Consider the following 18098-nt stretch of genomic DNA (forward strand, 5'->3'; position numbering starts at 1 on the left):
GAATGAAGACCTGGAGAACCCAGCAGTGGAAACTGCTTTCTCTCTAGTCACCTGGAGAATTTCCCCCTCCCCCAAAAGGTCTCTAATTCCTAGGCATGCCTGCCTCAGAGCTAACTCTCCTCTTGTTCTCTATGTTCCAAGTCTTCTCTATTAAAAAAAGAGTTTTTACTGATATATTTTGGGTTTGTTTGGTTTTTTTATATCACCATAGTTTCCTCTAGTAATCCCTTCCTCTTCCCAGACAGTCATCCCATAATAAGTAGTGTTTTTTTTATTTTCTTTGGAGGGGGAAAGGGAGGGCAACTGGGGTTAAGTGACTTGCCCAAGGTCACTTGTGTTAAGTGTCTGAGGCCAGATTTGAACTCAGGTCCTCCTGACTCCAGGGCCAGTGCTCTATTCACTATGCCACCTAGCCGCCCAAACAAGTAGTATTTTTAATACAAAGATGGGGAGGGGAATCTGCATGATTGATCATAAGATTATAAAAGAGTCTGAAAAAGAAGTGCACTGCACAATGTTTGTGAACCCTCTACCTCTGCAAAGCCGGGGGTGGGGTGGGGGGCGGGTGCTTCTTAGAATCTCGTCTTCAGATCCAGGCCTATTCTTCATAATTTCTTTCAAGCCTTTTCTAATGGACTTTCCATTCAACTTAAAAATGAGATACCAGGGAAATAAATACAAATGAGAAATAACACCTGCCCTCAAGGAACTTATGCACTACTGGGGGGGGGGGGGTTATAACATGCAAACAAATAAATACAAAGTATATATAAAATGATATAAGTTAATTTCAAGAGAATTCTAATAACTGGGGGAGTAGGATCCAAAGCCTCAGCATCTCTAAAATACTTCCCTCTAGCTCCTCACACATGCATCTTACTGAATTAATTTAATGGGGAAGGGGGTTAAAAAAAACAACCCACTGTGATGGGAACTGGGACCTTGGGTAAATTGCTTCTCTCTGGGCCTCAGTTTCCCCATTTATAAAATGGAAGGGTTTGGATTTAGATGATCTCTAAGGTCCGGATCACTTCTGACATTTTCTGGTCTCAGACTTGACTATAAAAGTAGGCAGAGATGCCTTGAGCTTTCCCCAGCCTTGTACTAATTCCCCTCCCAACTGCTGCAGAGTGATTGAGCAAAGAAAAACTGAACTCAGTGGTAAATGCAGGGAGGCCCCAGCTCTGGACAGCTGTTCAGTGAGTATAGCCCTACAGGGGCACAGGAGATCATGCCCTATAGTTCTAGGGAAATTACATAAACATCCTTCAAAGAAACAGAAGCCAAGTCCAAGAGTCTGTTTCCCTTCTTCCCCACCCTCTCCCTCCCCACCTCCCCATCCCCCCCACTATCAGGTCCTTTTAATAGTTCCTCCTCCCCACTCCCCCATTGTTTCCAGTATCCTCAGAGAGCTTGGAAAATACATGATTTCCTTCAGCACTGGGTTCTTTCTCAGTCTTTCCTCCCTCCCTATCTGGCTGCCAGCCATTCAGGCTCCTCCTTGCCCTAATACAATGAAGAGCAGCACCCCTGTCTCCAGGCACACGCCCCATCCTTGACAATTCTTGCTGGAGTATTACAGTGGACCACTCCTCAATCTTAGAGAAGGGCAAAGTGTGGAGACCTCCATCCTGATCCTGTATTTGCTTTGTGCAAATCACTCTTCTTCAGTCTCCCCATCTTTCAAAAGTGATACTTAATGATTTTCTAAGGTCCCTTTCAAAGCTAACATTCTAGAAAGCTAATTTCTATCTAGCTATTTTCCTCTCCCTCACAAACACGCTTTCTCTGCTCCAAACAGGCTCACCTGTCTCCCCCACCTGGCCTTCAAATGATACTCATTCTGATTCTATCTTGTTGCTCCAGGTCAGTTCCCCTATGCAGAATACCTACTTCGTTCATCTCTCTTTTTCCAAATCATAGGAATGGGAATTTGACATGTGATTTCAACCATAAGGCCCTGCCCAGGATAATCTAGTACATATGTATCAAAGACATGATCCCAGGCCTTCCTGGCTCTGAGCCCTGCAAATCCAGGCTCAGCCTTCAAATCCAGGATCAGTCCAAGTCCTCCCACCTGCAAGAAGACTTCTCTAAGCACTCCAGCCCAGTGCTCATTCATTCCCTTCTCTCAGCTTCTACAGCACTTATGGTCTGTACTATTTACTTCACTAATTCTGACAATATATATTGCCCTATAATGTATCTTTAGACCAGGGGTGGGGAGCCTGTGGCCTTAAGGCTACATGTGGCCTTCTAGGTCCTTAAGTGTGACCTGTTGGCTGAATCCAGTAAGTGCAGCCTTTTGTGACTGAATCCAAATTTATAGTCAAAAGGCTGCACTTAAGGACACAGAAGGCCACATGTGTCCTTAAGGCTGCAGGTTCCCACCCCTGCTTTAGACTTATCACCAACCATACTATCAGAACCTCAAGTTTCATGTCTTACCATTGCTTTGTGTATTTGATAGTGTTTAGTACAGTACTAAGTAACCAGAAAACAGTCAAATTCTCTCTTTTTCCTATTTTCCAAAACGTTTTCCCCCAATTACATGTAAAAACAATTTTTAAATATCTGTCTTTTAAAATGTTTTTCCAAATTCTCACCCTCCCTTTCTCTCTTCCCTCTACCACCCCTTCAATAAGAAGACAAGCAATTTGATATACTTTATACATGAAGCAAATTCTTTTTTTTTTTGGAGGGGGAAGGTAGGGCAATTGGGGTTAAGTGACTTGCCCAAGGTCACATGGCTAGTTTTGTGTTAAGTGACTGAGGTCGGATTTGAACTCAGGCCCTCCTGACTCCAGGGCCAGTACTCTATTCACTGCACCATCTAGCCACCCCAGCACTCAAATTCTTAATGAACTTTGTCCTTACTACAGGAAGTCTTAGAGCACAGAGTCTGAATGTACCTTATACCTATTCCAGTCCCTCTAATTTTAGAGAAACATGAGACCCAAAGAAGAAAATCACTGAACTAGAAGGATCTTCAGAGATCCATCTAATCCAGGCCCTTTGTTTCAAACATGAAAAATCTAACACCAAAGGGTTCCAGTGACTGATCCAAGGTCATATAGTCAGTTCCTGGAAAGGCTAGTATTAGATCTCAGGAGATCCCAAGTCTCATGACTCCCTGCCAAGGACTTTTTCTCTTTCATCATGATTCATTTCTGTGAACCTGGCCAAAGCTGTGATTGTGTCTGGGCAGATACTACTTAAAGGCTGGTATATCAGCTTCTCTTATTCCAGAAGTAACTACCTTCATAAAAGACTTGAACTCATTTCTTCCCCCAACCCTTACTACTCACCCCATCCCACCATCCTAGACACCAGTTCAGGACAAGTTCTTCCCTTATCCATCAAATCAAATTCAACAAAGTTTTACCAAATACTTATTATGTGCCCAGCGTACTGTGGAAAATACTAATATCACAAACAAGATCTCTGGCCTCTCAGAACCTTAACTAGGATTGGATTAAAAGGCTACCATTGTGTAAAGAAACCACAGGATCATACAGGGCTTAGCACTGTACCTGAAACATAGGTACTGAATAAAGGTCTGTTGACTCAATTATTGATTTAGAAATTGAAGGACAAGGAAAGATTCAAGACAACTATGGATGCCATCAGGCTGACCATAACTGATGATCCAGGAGAAGGCAGTCTATGTCAGTCTATGTTTAAAGACTTAGGAACCCTGATCAATACACTAACCAACCATGATTCCAAAGGAACACTGATGAAAAACGTGGCCCACCTCCTGACAGAGAGATTCAAGATAAGATACACATTTTGGGGCATGGCCAATATGGAAAAAAATTCTTTTTTTTTCCCCAATAGAGAGGAAATAAATGCTTATTGATTGAAAAAAACTATTTAAAAAATTTCTTTAAGGAGACAGCCTAGGTGTCACTCACATGTCACAGAAAAAAGAAAAATCACTTTAGAGTGGAGAAGTCAAAGAATTCTGGGAGTGAGTGGAAACTGAAGGGGATGGATTCCAACTGCTGGCTTATATAGCAGACTGTTCCCAGGAGCCTGGCACCCTCACAGTCCTACCATAAACAAGTGACAGGGCTAAAAGTACTTTAGAGATCACCTAGTCTAATCCAAACCTTCATTTTACATTGAAAAAAAATAACCTGACCCTAGGGGGGAAAACTTGCCCAAAGCTGAGCAGCGTGTCAATTAAGGAGTGAAGCCTAGAACTCAGGTCTCCTGACTCCTCCTGGCACCTCCTGGCCTCCTACCTTTTATCTTTCCCTCTAACTGCATTAGGGACACTCATCTACAGAACTGCAGAGATACTTTGTGCTTTTCAAGGAGCTCAGAGGCTGGAAGGGAGTGTTCTGCTCCCTTCAGAGGATAAGGCCCAGGGCCTGTAGATAGAGTGGAACAGATGCAGAGTGCTAGGACCTGAAAAATCTGGCAGGAGGGGGAACTGGGAAAAGGCCAGCTGTTTGTCTCATGGAAACTGATGAAACACTGCTTCAGGTGGCTCTTGGCTTGATTTTGAGGGCCTCTCATTTGTGTTTTCTGTGTACATAAGCTAAGGCCCCTCAAGCCCAATGGCACAACGTCCAAGAAGAAGCAGGTTAAGCAGGTGAGAGCTGGCATTGCTGGGTCAAAAATGCCACACCTGAAACCCACATGGGCCCAGAGGAAACTAAGCCACCAAGCAGGCTCTCTCACTTTTAATGCTGGCTCCTCCCAAACAGAGATATACATGGGGCTGGGCCATGGAACACTGATAAGTGGCAGGTTTCAAATGGCCCCCTATGTTGAGCAAGCCCATGGACAGGAAGGTGGTGGCATACCTCCTAAAGCAAGCATCTTCCCTCCACCACATCCCCAGGACCCAAGGGAAGGATATAAGGCCCAAGATAAAAGGAGCAAAGAAAAAGTGGCAAATGGGGAAGATCTGCTTTGAGGAGGCTGTGGACTAGAGAAGACTTGGAGTGCTGTAGAAAGAACAGCAGGCTAGGAGTCAGGAGACTTGGGTACTAATCCTGGTTCCCCCAAAAAACTAAACTGGGGACAAGTCACTTTCCTCCTCTTATTAACTTTAATCTCCTCCACTAGAAAATGAAAGGACAGTCTCAAAGGCCCCCCCACATCTGACAAAGGCATCAAATATTTCCACTTCTGACATTCAATGACCCAACATCAGTTTCTGGTGTGTGCCCAGAGTGCTACCAAATCGAATACCATCTTGTACTGGCACCTCCCAGCCAAGAGACTCTTTTCCATTCTCCTCTTTCTCTTCTATGAAAACTGGCCTCAGGGGCAAGACACTTGAAGTCTATTCCAGATTCATTCACACATTTGCTATGCAATTTCCAGGAAATCACTTAACATTTCTGCACCTTATTTCTTTATCTACCAAAGAGAACTAAAACTCCTGATTTAACATTACCTGTATATGCCATCCCTTTCCTTAAAAATCTTTAACACTGACTGATCCACTACCAAAAGAATAAAATTTACTATCCTGACATTCAATGCCCTCCACAGTCCGGTTTCAATTTACCTCATCTACTAGTAATAGTGTTTACCAAGCCTCTGCTCCATCTAAACTAATCTAGTCTGTGTCTGCCCAAAAAACTACTTTCATCTTCATCTGCAGAATATCCTTTCTCATTTCTCCTTTCCACTTCCCAAGGACCCAGGTCAGGTCTTAATTCAATTCAACAAACAGTTATTAAATGCCTATTATATGCTATGTACTACACTGGGCAATGAGGATACATTCAAAGATGAAAAATTCCTTAATTACTATCTTCAAAGGAGCATGCAATATTACAAAGATGAATGAAAGGACTGCTCCGCTCTAATACAAGTTATAAAATCAGAGCAGAGCAGAGCTTCAAACAGAGTGTAGGATATATTTAAGAAGGGAGACATTACTTATAGTTGGGGGTTACAAGGAGTCACCATGGAAGAGGCAGCACTGGTGTGGAACCTTAAAAGAAGCAAAGGATTTCCATAGATATGGACATGAAGAGGGGCAGCTAGCTGGCACAGTGCACAGAGGGCTGGGCCTGGAGTCTGAAAGACATCTTCCTGAGTTCAAATCTGGCCTCAGACACTTACTGGCTGTGTGACCTTGGGCAAGTCACTTAGCCCTGTTTTGCTTCAGCTTCCTCATCTGTAAAATGAGCTGGAGAAGGAAAAGGCAAATCAGTCCAGTATCTTTGCCAAGAAAACCCCAAAGGGGGTGACAGAGTCAGATGAATGAAAACGACTGAAAGATATGCAGAAAGTCCAACCATAAGCAATAAAACATAGGCAGGAAAGAGCTGCATGAGAATCAGGCAGGACAGGAGGCAATCCCACTTTGGCTGGAATGTAGAGTATACAAACAGAAGCCATAGGGAATGGGGTTACTGAGAGAGGCTGAAGCCAAGTGAAGAGGATGGACCTCATATGGCACAATAAGGAATTCTTATTCTATGAGCAACAGGAAGCAATTAAAAATCTCTGAGCAGGAGAATGGACACAGGTTCAGAGGATCACAGATTTAAGAGTTAAAAATGACTTTGGAAATTGGCCAAAACAAACCTCTCATTTTACAGGTTAGGAAACTGAGGCCCAGAGAGGTAAACTGAAAAAAATCAAGATCAAAAAAATTTCAAGCAAAAAAAAAAAGTGTGTCAAAAAACTACTCAGAACTAAACAGGACCTGAGAACAAAGAGGATGGAAAGGACCTTAGAAAGCATCTAGTTCAATTCTTTTTTCATTTTACAGATGAGGAGACCACCGGGGCCCAGAAAGGGAAAGTGAGTTGCCTAAGGTCACACAATGAATTAATGACACAATTAAGACTAAAAGCCATGTCTCCTAACTCCCAGGCCAATCCTTTTTCCTTAACACCATTATATCTCCCAATTCAGTTCCTAGGAAGCACAGAAAGGAATTTAACAAATGCTTTCAGATGATCTGTGGGGAGGGAGAAACCTAAGGGGGGGAGAAACAGGGCCTACAGCTCAATGAATGAACATTAAATTGTCAGATAAGGAGCACAGCGGTGGTAAAGTAGAGAGATTCAGAATCAGAAAACATAGCTCTAACATGATAAACACTGTACAATTTTCTTATTTTCTCTTGGTTCAGTTTCCTCATCTATAAAATGGGAAGAATACTATTTACACAACTTACCTCAAATGACTTAAGAAAATTACTAATAAACTAAACCGTATATAAATGTAAACTATTGTTGTCAACACATTACAGGGCTTTCAGTAAACAAAGGTCTTTCCAGCCCACATATTTGTAAAAATATTCTATCTAATCTGATTGCAAGATACTCTAAATCAGTGGTATCAAAATGAAATGAGGATGGGGAGCAGAGGGAGGGAAGCAAAAATGATTTGGAAACCATGAATTAACATTATTTATGTTGTATTTATTTTGTTAAACATTTCCCAATTCCATCTCATCTGGTTCCAGCAGCATTCCAGAGTTCTGCAGGCTCCGAAAGCTCCTGTCCACAGGTGGCATTGGACCAACTGTATCAAGACTTAGAACACTACAAAGCCTGTGCTAAAATGCAATCAATGCAAAAACAACTGGTCTAACAAACCATACTGACAAAATAGAGCACATGAGAAATGCCTACTTCCCTGACCATGCAATGCTGGGATGGAGAGCCCATCAAGTACACAGGATTATAGATTGAGAATTTTAAGGGATCTGTGAAGACTCATATATCCCTGGATGTCCTTTTCCATGTTTATGAACTGAAACTTAGAACTGAGAGGAGCCTTCAGGATCATCTAATCCAAACCCCTCATTTTACAGAGGAAGAAAGTGAGATTCAGGAAAGTTACATGACCAAGGTCATACAAGTAGTAAATGACAGAACCAGCATGTGAATCCAGGTCTTCTAGATAAGAGTCTCAGGTCTTCCTGATTCCAAGGAAGCAGCTAAGTGGCTTAGGGGATAGAGCACTGGGCCCAGAGTCAGGAAGACCTGAATTCAAATCCAGTCTTACATACTCACTAGCTGTGTGACCCTGGACAAGTCACTTAACCTGTTTGCCTTAATCTACTAGAGAAGGAAATGGCAAACCACTTCAGTATCTTTGCCAAGAAAACTCCATATGGGATCATGAAGGGTCAGACAAGACAGACCGACTAACTTCTGATTCCAAGGTCAGCCCTCTTTCCACCAACCCTCATTTCCTCACGCCAACGTTTATAATTTGAAATAGTACTACAAATCGACAGTAAGTTGTGCCCTGCCAGTGAAGAGGAAAAAGAGATCTGATTGGATAACACTTGGGAAAGTTTGATTCCAAACTCCCTGCTGTCTCAAATGGGAGAAGGGGAAGATAATAACATTTATATGGCACCTACTATGTACCAGATACTATGCTAAGCACTTTTTTTTTTGCTTTTTGGAGGGGGGAGGGTAGATCAATTGGGGTTAAGTGACTTGCCCAAGGTCAAACGCCTAGCAAGTGTTAAGTGTCTGAAGCCAAATTTGAACTCAGGTCCTCCTGACTCTAGGGCCGGTGCTCTATTCACTACACCCCCTAGCCGCCCCTATGCTAAGCACTTTTACAAATATTATCTCATTTGATCCTCACAACAACCCTGCAAGGTAGGTGATGTTATATTTCCCATTTTACAGATGACAGAGATAATGAGTATCTAAGCCCAAATTTGAACTCAGGTCTTCCTGCCTTCACGCCCAGCACTCTAGCCACTGCATTACCAGCTGTCTCAAACGTATCTTTTTTACATCAATGTTCTCCCGATGGTGCCATAAAGATCTGAAAGACTATCATAATCTCAGAAGAATAGAAATCACAAGCAATCCAGAAGGCAACGGAGAAACATAGGATAGACTTAAGGAAATTGTATCATAATACCAATGACATGAGTCTGAATAGTAGCAGGGAAGACAATGTTAGGGGCACACATGACCAGAGAAGCAGGAAAATGTGGTTTTACCACAACACAAGTGCACCATTGGCACCCTGAGATATAAGGACCAGAGGAAGGTCTTCAGTGCCTTAGCTGAATCCTCTCTGGAGGACTTATGAAATCATAAGACACAGGCAGAAGCTGCATAAGGACAGCATGTACATGGAGGGTTACAATCTGCACCATGGGAAGATGACCTCCCTGGGGAGGCAAAGTGGTATAAAAGGAAAGAAAGCAGGATTTGGAGGCAAAGGACTTAAGATTCCAAGCCTAACTCTGTGGGACCTTGAGCAAATGACTTCCCTTCTCTGGGCCTCATTTTACTTCTATGTAAAATGAAGAAAAGTTCTAGATTTCATTTCATAAAATGTAAAGGGAGGAGTCTGATGCAGGAGACAGAGGAGGGAAGGGAACCAGAACTTACTAAGTATTTACTATGTGCCAAGTGCTTGACAAATATTATCTCATTTGATCTCATTACACCTGAGATGCTGCCTCCTGAAAGCCACACCTGACTTACTAGACATCTCATATATTCTTACTTTGGCTTTCTTTCACCTACGACACCCAAGAACATATCAACAGGCATTCAGACCACAGGTCAAGCCACTTGCAAGGATCTACTCTACCACCCAGGGACGCCAGAAGGTCATAACTAACAATAACAGCTAGCATTTTACATAGCACATTCAGGTTTTAAAAGTATTGTGCCTATGTTAACTCATTTGATCTTCACAACAACCCTAGGAAGTTGGTGGTATTATTACTTTCACTTTACAGATGAGGGACCCGAGGCAGACAGAGAGAGTAGTTAAGTAACTTGTCCAGAGTCACACAGCTAGCAAGTGTCTCAGGTCTTGCTGGCTCCAAGTCCAGGGCTCTATCCACAGGGCCACTTAGAACATGTGTAAGCCTACATCAAGATTTCTATCAATCCGATAAACAATTGTTAAGCACTACCATGTGCCAGGCACCTTGCTAAGAGCTGACAATTAATAAAAAGACAAACCCTGGCCTCAAGGAGGTTACATTCTAAAGAAGGAAACAAGACACAGAGGGAGGCAGAAGGGAGGAGTCCTGGGGAGGGAGCATCTGGTTCTATGGAACTGAAACAAAAAAGCAACAGATGCAAAGTGGAGGGAGCTGAAGTTCGGTTACTGCACTCTATAAAAGAAGGTATTGGGAGAAGCTTAACACTCCACCCCACAGTCCTCCAATCAGAGGGGACAGTTGGTGTCAATCAAGGTTTAAATGAACAGCACAGCAGTGAGTTTAAAACTGGTGCTTATTCCTTCATCTTCATCCTCCTTCATCTTCAACCTTTCAAATGCTAAGCAATCCTAAGAAGAGAACATTCCATCTCAAAAGGTAGTCAGACTTCAACAGCTACATGGATTTTCAACTTAGGTGGGGACACACATGCCTAGAACCAGATTCAAATAGTAATCATAGATACTCAGTGAGTAGAGGCAAGTCTGCCTCAGTTTCCTCAACTGAGGATAGTAATAGCATCTATTTATATTGAGGATCAAACGAGATAATATTTGTAAAGCACTTGGCATATAGTGTTTAATAAACATTTTTTCAAAGTTTTAAAGCTAGAAAGACCACAAATTTCATCTAGTCCATTGTACGGACCATGAAACTGAAACCCAAAGACAGAAATTTGTCCTGATTTTTTGACCAAAATTTGTCAGGTACCTTTTTATTGACCAAGAGCTCACACTGGCACTGACAGGTTCCTCAAGCAGCCCCCTTCAGAAGAGTGGGTGTATTTGAGGCTGCTGGAATCTCTTCTCTGAGCCTCAAGTGGCTGATCTATTTTCTTGACTAAGATGAGTTTCTATACTTGAGTTCTCTGTCTTCTCAGCTGCAAAATGGGTGTGACAATTACCAAGCAGTAGTCAGGTAATATCCTTTTTCCAGCCCCCTGCTAATCTGAAGATAGGAAGAAAGGTATCAGAAGAAGAAGATGACCCGGGGAACCCTTGTTTACAAACTCATTAGCTATCCAGGGATCTGGATCACTGAAGATGTAGCTTGACCTACTCTTACTACATATATCTCAGCATTTCTGCAAATGTTTGTTTTGTTAACTGCACTGATAATCAAAGTATTCAAGTACTTCCCTTATCTACTTTTCCAGAGATCCAAGAATATACTGAACCTAGGCAAAGCTCCTACAGTGGAAAAGGGAAGGGGGTAGTAAAGGAAACCTAGCTATTTCTCCACACAGGGGGAACCACAAGGTATTCTGGACAACAGAACACTGTTTTCAAAGTCCAAAGACAAATACCAGTCACCCAAGCAAGTTTCAATTCTCTGAGTCTCCGTTTCCCAGCATGTCTAGTCTTTCCACAGAGGTAGATCACACATCTCTTCTCTCCCCTCACCCCCCCCCCCCGCCCCATGCCCCCATCCCCATCTCCTTAGTACTTCAGGAGAACTGTCTTCATGAGTTATCATGGACCAAAAAACTCCCATCAGGGGATGATGGACTCTATGCAAACTTAGCTCAGATGACAAAATTAGTTCTTCACCAGGTCTACAATGGGAGCCTCTCCAGCTTGATATAAGGTCTGGGTTTCACTGGCTTAGCTTTTAAGAACTCACTGGCCCTTCTGGGGCAAAATAAAGCAAGAAGGTAAGGTTTGTGAGGAGATTCCTCATCTGTAAAATGGCAATAACAATACCTATGTGACACAAGATACCTGAGAGGATAGGAGAACAAAACGGGGCCAAAAAACCACGAACAGCTGTTACTAATACTTTCAGAGGGAATTGCTATTCTGGACCTAGTTAGATTCAGCTCAACTCCAACCTGGGGATTACAAAGATTTTTAAATGACATAGTCTCTGTCCTCAAGGAGCTTATGATCCATTTGGGGAAGAATATAACATGTACAGTCAAAAGTATAATGCAAAGGAAAGTATAACAGGCAAAAAGGATTGAAGGAAATTTTGAAGATGGAAAGAATGCTTTGGGATAGAGGAATCAGGGAAGAGTTCAAAGAGGAAGTGACGTCTGAAATGAGTCTGCAGGGAAGAGATGAATTCTCAGAATTCTCTATGAGTTAATTCTCATACTTCCAGGTATGGAAAATGGCCAACATTATTTCACGGAGCCAGAAGATTGCATATCAAGTTCAAAGAGCAGTTAGTAGTCCAGTTCAGTTAAAATGCAGAATGTGTAACAGAGAGCCACATGAACTCAAGTTGGAAAGGAAGGCTGACAGATTTTGGAAGACCTGGAGTATAGAGCTAAGGAGTCTATATTTTCACCTAGAGGCAACAGAATACCACTGAAAGTTTAAGTCAAGAAATTATTAGATCATATCTATACATTAGAAAGGTTTTTGTCAACTGTGTAAAAGATGGATTGGAGTCAAGGAGACCAGTTAGTTAGAACGCTATTAAAATAGTCCAAGAAAGAGGTGATGAGGACTTAAGGAGAAGGTACAATCTAAAGGACCTGGCCACTGATCTGATCTGAGGGACAAGTGAGGGTCAAAGATTACACCAGCTTTTCCAGGCTCCATAAATGGAAAATGATGGCGCCATCAAATACAACTCAAAGTTAGAAGCTGGATTAGCAGGGAATGATGAAGAGTTGTTTTTAACATGCTGAGATTGATGTGCAAGCAGTGCATCCAGGTGGCATTTCCAGAGAGCAGTTGGAGCTGGAGATGGAGGACTCAAGTGCAAAGCAGATATCAGAGCCACTGGCTAATACAAATTTAGGAATCATTTGCATAGAGATGATAATTAAATCCATGGAATCTGATGAGATCATCAAAGGAGAGTGTATGGAGAGTTGTAAGACAGAGCCTTAGGGGTACTCACACTTGGGGGACAGGAGGACAGGCTGGTCAATAAAGGAGTAATCAGACAGAAGAAAAAAAGCAGTGTCACAGAAGTCTAAGGAAGAGAGTATCCAGGAGAAGGAGGTGGTGAATAGTGTCAAATACTGTTAAGTTTATCTTTCATCCTTGTGGACAGAGACTGAGTCTGATTTCACCTCTTTACCCCCAGCAACTAGCACAGGGCTTTACACCTAGTGGGAGCTTAATAAATATTTATGGAATTAAACTAAATTCATCCCAAGCAGTCTCAACCCCAAGCTGAAGAACAAACAGTCCAGCTCCTTAGGACCCTTAACCAAGAGTCACTGAAGCCTAACAAGGTGATCAATGAGGCCTGGACCTCTTCCCTTTCCTGACCTTCATTTCCAAAGAAAAAGAACCAGTACTTATAAAAGGGTAAAATACATTTCCCAAGGGATCTGAAGGGAGGAGGAGACTGGGGAGCAGTATGCACACTGTCTTCCCAAAAGGAAAAGGCCATTGGGGGGAAAACCGGTTGGGCCGCATTGCCATTGGAGCCCATTCCCTTTCCACGAAGCTGGGACACACAAGACAAAAGTTTTCCCTGTTCTGGAGAGGAGGCAAAGGGGGGTGGGGGTGGAGAGGGGGTAAGGGGAGGGAGGCCAGGGGGGTGGGGAAAATTCCTCACAAGTGACATTATCTGTGACCTCCAGCTGCCGCTGCCCCGGCCCTGCACCTCGCTCCCTCTCTCTCCCCCTTCCCTGGGGAGCTCCGTTCCCGAGGAGCCCCCTGCGCTTTGTCTCCAGCCCCGCAGCCCCTCCCCCCCTCGCCGCCCGGGGCTGGGCTCTCCCTCCCGGGGCCCGGTGTCTGGGCCCCTCCCGGCCGGGACACACCGGAGCTCAGGGCTCCCGGCCGGCGGACGCTGCTCGCGCTCCGGCTGCGCGGCCTGCATGGTTCCCCAGCCCCGGCCCCCGGCTCTGGCTCGCGTCTTACCTGCTGCTCTGCCGAGCTCCGGGCGCCCCTGGGAGAGGGCGCAGACAGCTGCAGCCGCTGCTTCCCCGTGCCCCCGAGCCGCGTCCCCAGCAGCGGGGGGCCGTGCACACACCGGCTGGAGCCGCCGCCACGACCGCCCGAGCCCTGGGCCGGGCCCCGCAGCAACCACCGGCCCCGGGTCCCCCTTCTCCGACAGCGCAGCGCCAGCGCCGCCACCACCACCGCCTCCTCCAGCCCGCCCTCCTTCCTTCCTTCCTCTTTCCCGGTCCCTAAGCAGGGCACCCCCAGGCCGGGCTGGGAAGTTTTCCTGGGAAGGGAAAGGCTGGGCTCGGGCTGCGAGGGTCCCGGGGCTGCTGCTCCCTGGGGGCGAGCGCCTGGGGGTTCTCACACACAATAGGGCGCACGCGGAGCGCAGGGGGGGGACTCTCCCCGCCTCCCCCCCAGAAGAGCTTCCCTACCCAGCGAGGAACGCGCCCTGGTTCTGGCGTTCGGGGGTGGATCCCGTAGGTCTCCCGAGGTTTCAGCCCCGATTCTGCAGGGAGTCTCCGACCCCGGGGCCCAGCAGGATTCCGGAATCTCCTACTGGATTTTCTGACTCCAAAGGCGGATTCTTCGCTGTTTTGTGGTGCTGTGCGAACACGTGATGCTCGGGTCTGCCTTTGACCCCTGTCTGGGGGCGGATTTGGGGAGGGGAGGGGAGTAAAGGGGTGGGGAGGATGGGAGGGAGGGGGAGGGGGGTGCTTGTCAGATGTGGGACCGGGGCGATGGCCGGGGCCAAGGACAGACTGGGGCCGGAGTAACTGCTGACCCCGGGAAAAGCCAACCTGAGTTTTTAGTTAAACTAACAAGTTATTTCGGGTCAAAGAAAGCTTATCACCGGAAGACCGTTCTGGAAAAGCCAGAAAGAGGATCCACAAGGGATGAAGTCGAACAAAGACCATTAGTACAAGTATTGGAGGGAAGGTTTTTAAATGGAGTGGGAGCCACTTACACAGTGAATGAAGAGGGGAAAGTTAGAGCAGAAGGGAAAGGCGCCGGAGAAAGGGTGAAATTAACATTTAAAGACCAGGACTGGAGGGAAATAAAGCGGAGGATATCAGAAGCAGCACCGGTTGAACTAGCCTTAAGGTTGTAAAAGTAGCAACCCCAGATTCACAGAGACAACAAGAAAGCACATTTCTTGAAAATAAATACACGGCATAGGGGCCATTTACGACTTCTGGAATCTGTTCTTGTCTCTGTGTAACTCCAGGCACCTCTCTCTGGCCTGGAGAGATTACTTCAGAGATATAAGTGGAAATAAAGAATAAATGCTAAACATGCCCCAGTTCCTTTCGATCAGTTTTCCAATGAAATAATTGTGAGTTAACACATGACAGTCAGACTCTTGAACTTTCACCCTTCTGTGATTGAATGCATGGTCATATTCTCTATAAGCTCAGAAAGCCTAGTCCCATACACTGCACACAGTAAACTTTCAATAAATGTTGGGTGTAATTGAAAGACCACCTGATAGGGATTGTACAGGAGATTCACATTTCAGGAAAGGGCTGGAATCTGTGATTTCCAAAGTTTCTGCCAGATCTGGTATTCTAAATTTCATTTTATTATTCCAGCCTGTTGAGATAATTTTGAATCCCAATTCGGCCATCCTGTGTATATTCACTATTTTTCCCAGTTTTGAGTTGTCACTGGACAACTGGGTTTGAATTCTGGATCTGCCACCCACTAGATTGATTGTAAGCTACTTGAGGGCAGGAAATGTCCTTTGCCTCTTCTTGTATCCCTGGCATTTAGCACATAGTGTCTGGCACATAGTAAGGTTTAATAAATGTTTACTGAATTGGATTTACTACCTGTATCATCTTGGGTAAGTCACTTAATTTCTCTGTCTCAGTTCCTTCATCTGGTAAAGATGGGTTAGATAACATTCCTGTAAAGTTCCTTCCAACTTTAAGTCTATGTGCTTGTGGTGTGAAAATCTGATAAGCATCCCATTTCTCCAACTCCTGATAAAAAATGTTGAATAGGGCAAGGGCTAAGCACAGAACTCAGTAGCTCCCACTAGAGACTTCTAGATTTCCATCAATTAATTAACACTTCTGGGGGGGAGGGGCAATCATTAAACTAGCTATGAATCCACCAAACTATATGATCATCCTGTTCATATCCTTCCATCCTATCTGCAAGGATACTTTAAACTGAAAAAGGAAAGGAAAGGAGAAGATTGCCTATGCATGTATATCTGCCAACCTAGAGCGGCTACAATGTTGGAAAGATAGCAAGCAAGGCACCCAGAAATTCACGGAGGAAAAAAATACAAGAAAGAGGCCAAAAGAAAAATATTCAAGGGTACTGAAAGTACTGAGAGATGCGGCTGCTGAGCTGTCAGTAATTTTTAAAAAGATCCTGGAGAACAGGAGGGAAGCTACAAGATTGAAGAAGGCCAAATGTCTTAATTAGAAAACAAGAGAATGGAATGCTCAAATTGTAGGCCAGTCAGTTCGACTTTGATTCCAAGCTAAATTCTAGAGCATGTTATTAAAAGAATGTTTTAGGAATATCTTCTTCTTCAAAGCCATCAGAAATGACAGCATAACACCAAGATGTCACGAAAGACAAAGAACAACGACGACAACAACACGGGGTAACTGGATTGTGATTCAGTGTCCACTTAAATGTCTCTAGGGGGCAGCCAGGTGGCTCAGTGAGTAAGAGCACCGGCTCCAGTGTCAGGATGAGCTGGGGATCAAATCCGGGCTCAGATACTCAGTACCACACCCAGAAATAACTGGCCGTGTAACCTTGAGCAAGTTACTTAACCCCGATTGCTTTAAAAAAAAAAAAATAAAGTGAAAAAAAAATGTCTCTAGTAGAATGACTTAGGTCATTTCACCAAAACCATTCTCTCCCCAGTTGCAAAATCCAGCTGCCTTTTCTCCATCCTCACTCTCCTTGAGATGTCTTTGGCCTTTAACGTCGTTGATAACTCTCTCTCTCTCCTTGATATTCTCTTCTCTTTAGGTTTTCAGGACAGAAACCACTTTCTCCTGGTTCTCCTCCTACCTATCTGACTGTTCCTTCTCAGTTTCCTTTGCTGGATCTTCCTCTGGATCACACCTTCTAACTATCGGTGTCCCATAGGGTTCTCTTTTGGGCCCTCTTTTCTTCTCCCTCTACACTACTTCACTTGGTGATCTTATCAGCTCCCATGGATTTAATCACCATCTCTCTCCTGACGATTCTCAGATCAACTTTTCCTGTCCCAAACTTTCTTCTGACATCTCTGATGAATCTCGAATCTCCAGCAGCCTCTCAGACATCTTGAAATGAAATGGATATCCAGGGCGGCTAGGTGGCGAAGTGAACAGAGCACCGGCCCTGGAGTCAGGAGGACCTGAGTTCAAATCCTGCCTCAGACACTTAACACAAAAACTAGCCATGTGACCTTGGGCAAGTCACTTAACCCCAATTGCCCTCCAAAAAAAAAAAGGCAAAAAAAAATCCTCAAAATGGATGTCCAGTAAACATCTAAAACAGAACTCATTATTTCCCCCTAAACCCTCCCTAACTCTCCTACCTTCCCCACTAATGTAAAGCACATCACTATCCTCCCAGTCTCTCATGTTCCCCACCTAGAAGTCATCCTCCCCCCTCAATATCTCTCTCCCCTCCATATCTGATCTGTTGTCAAGGTCTGTTGATTTCACCTTTCTATCAGTCCTTTCCTCTGACACTGCCACCGCTCTGGTGCACGCCTTCATCACCCCTTGCCTTCACTGTTGCAAAAACCCTGCTGGTAGGTCTGCCTGCCTCATCACTTCTTACTTCAATACATTCTCTATTCAGTCACTAAAGTAATTTCCCTAAAGCACGGGTCTGAGCCCATCACCCCTGCTCCCTAGTCAATGCACTCCAGGGACTCCCTATTGCCTTCATGAGCAAATATAAAATTCTCTGCTTGGAGCTCAAAGCCCTCTCCTACCTTTCCAGTTTTCTTATACCTTACTCCCTGCCATGTACAAGGTAAACATGAGTTATTTGAGTCCCCCAAAGCAAAAAAGGAATCCAGTTAGTATTATTACTTAACACAGTAATGCCTCATTAATTCAGACCCTACTCATTAGCTGATTAGAATGAGGGCAGGGCTAAAGTTTGTCTTTATGCTATTATAGGTTTAGAAGAAAAAGACTGGCTAGGAACTAGTAGTTCAAATGAGGTTAAGGAAATATTTAACCTACTTAAGAGACAAACTATTTTAAGGGATTATAACTCTATTAGTCAGAAAATGACTTATAAATCCTTAAAGTAGGCACAGAATTACAGAATTTCAGCATTGGAAGGGACCT

General features: G+C 44.3%; 3 protein-coding genes across 13 annotated transcripts in view; 1 reads left to right on the forward strand and 2 right to left on the reverse strand.

Moving 5' to 3' along the window:
- Positions 1-14441, reverse strand: part of NDST1 (N-deacetylase and N-sulfotransferase 1) — a 55085-nt gene extending 40644 nt beyond the window's left edge. For 2 of the 4 annotated variants that reach the window (XM_069102600.1, XM_069102596.1), the window contains exon 1: positions 14208-14441. The gene's annotated coding sequence lies outside the window, so the exon portion shown is untranslated. Of the gene's footprint in view, positions 1-10633; positions 10803-13749; positions 13886-14207 lie in introns of those variants that run through there. The other 2 variants (XM_069102597.1, XM_069102598.1) reach the window with 2 other exon arrangements.
- The window catches only part of RPS14 (ribosomal protein S14), a 195631-nt gene that overhangs the window by 146443 nt on the left and 31090 nt on the right, over positions 1-18098 (forward strand). The window lies entirely within an intron of this gene.
- The window catches only part of HNRNPH1 (heterogeneous nuclear ribonucleoprotein H1), a 329511-nt gene that overhangs the window by 112129 nt on the left and 199284 nt on the right, over positions 1-18098 (reverse strand). The gene's annotated exons all lie outside the window — the stretch shown is intronic.

This window comes from Petaurus breviceps, unplaced genomic scaffold (genome assembly GCF_028583685.1).
Source record: "Petaurus breviceps papuanus isolate PSGF00001 unplaced genomic scaffold, PetGlider_PUasm1.0 551, whole genome shotgun sequence".
Lineage (NCBI taxonomy): Eukaryota > Metazoa > Chordata > Mammalia > Diprotodontia > Petauridae > Petaurus > Petaurus breviceps.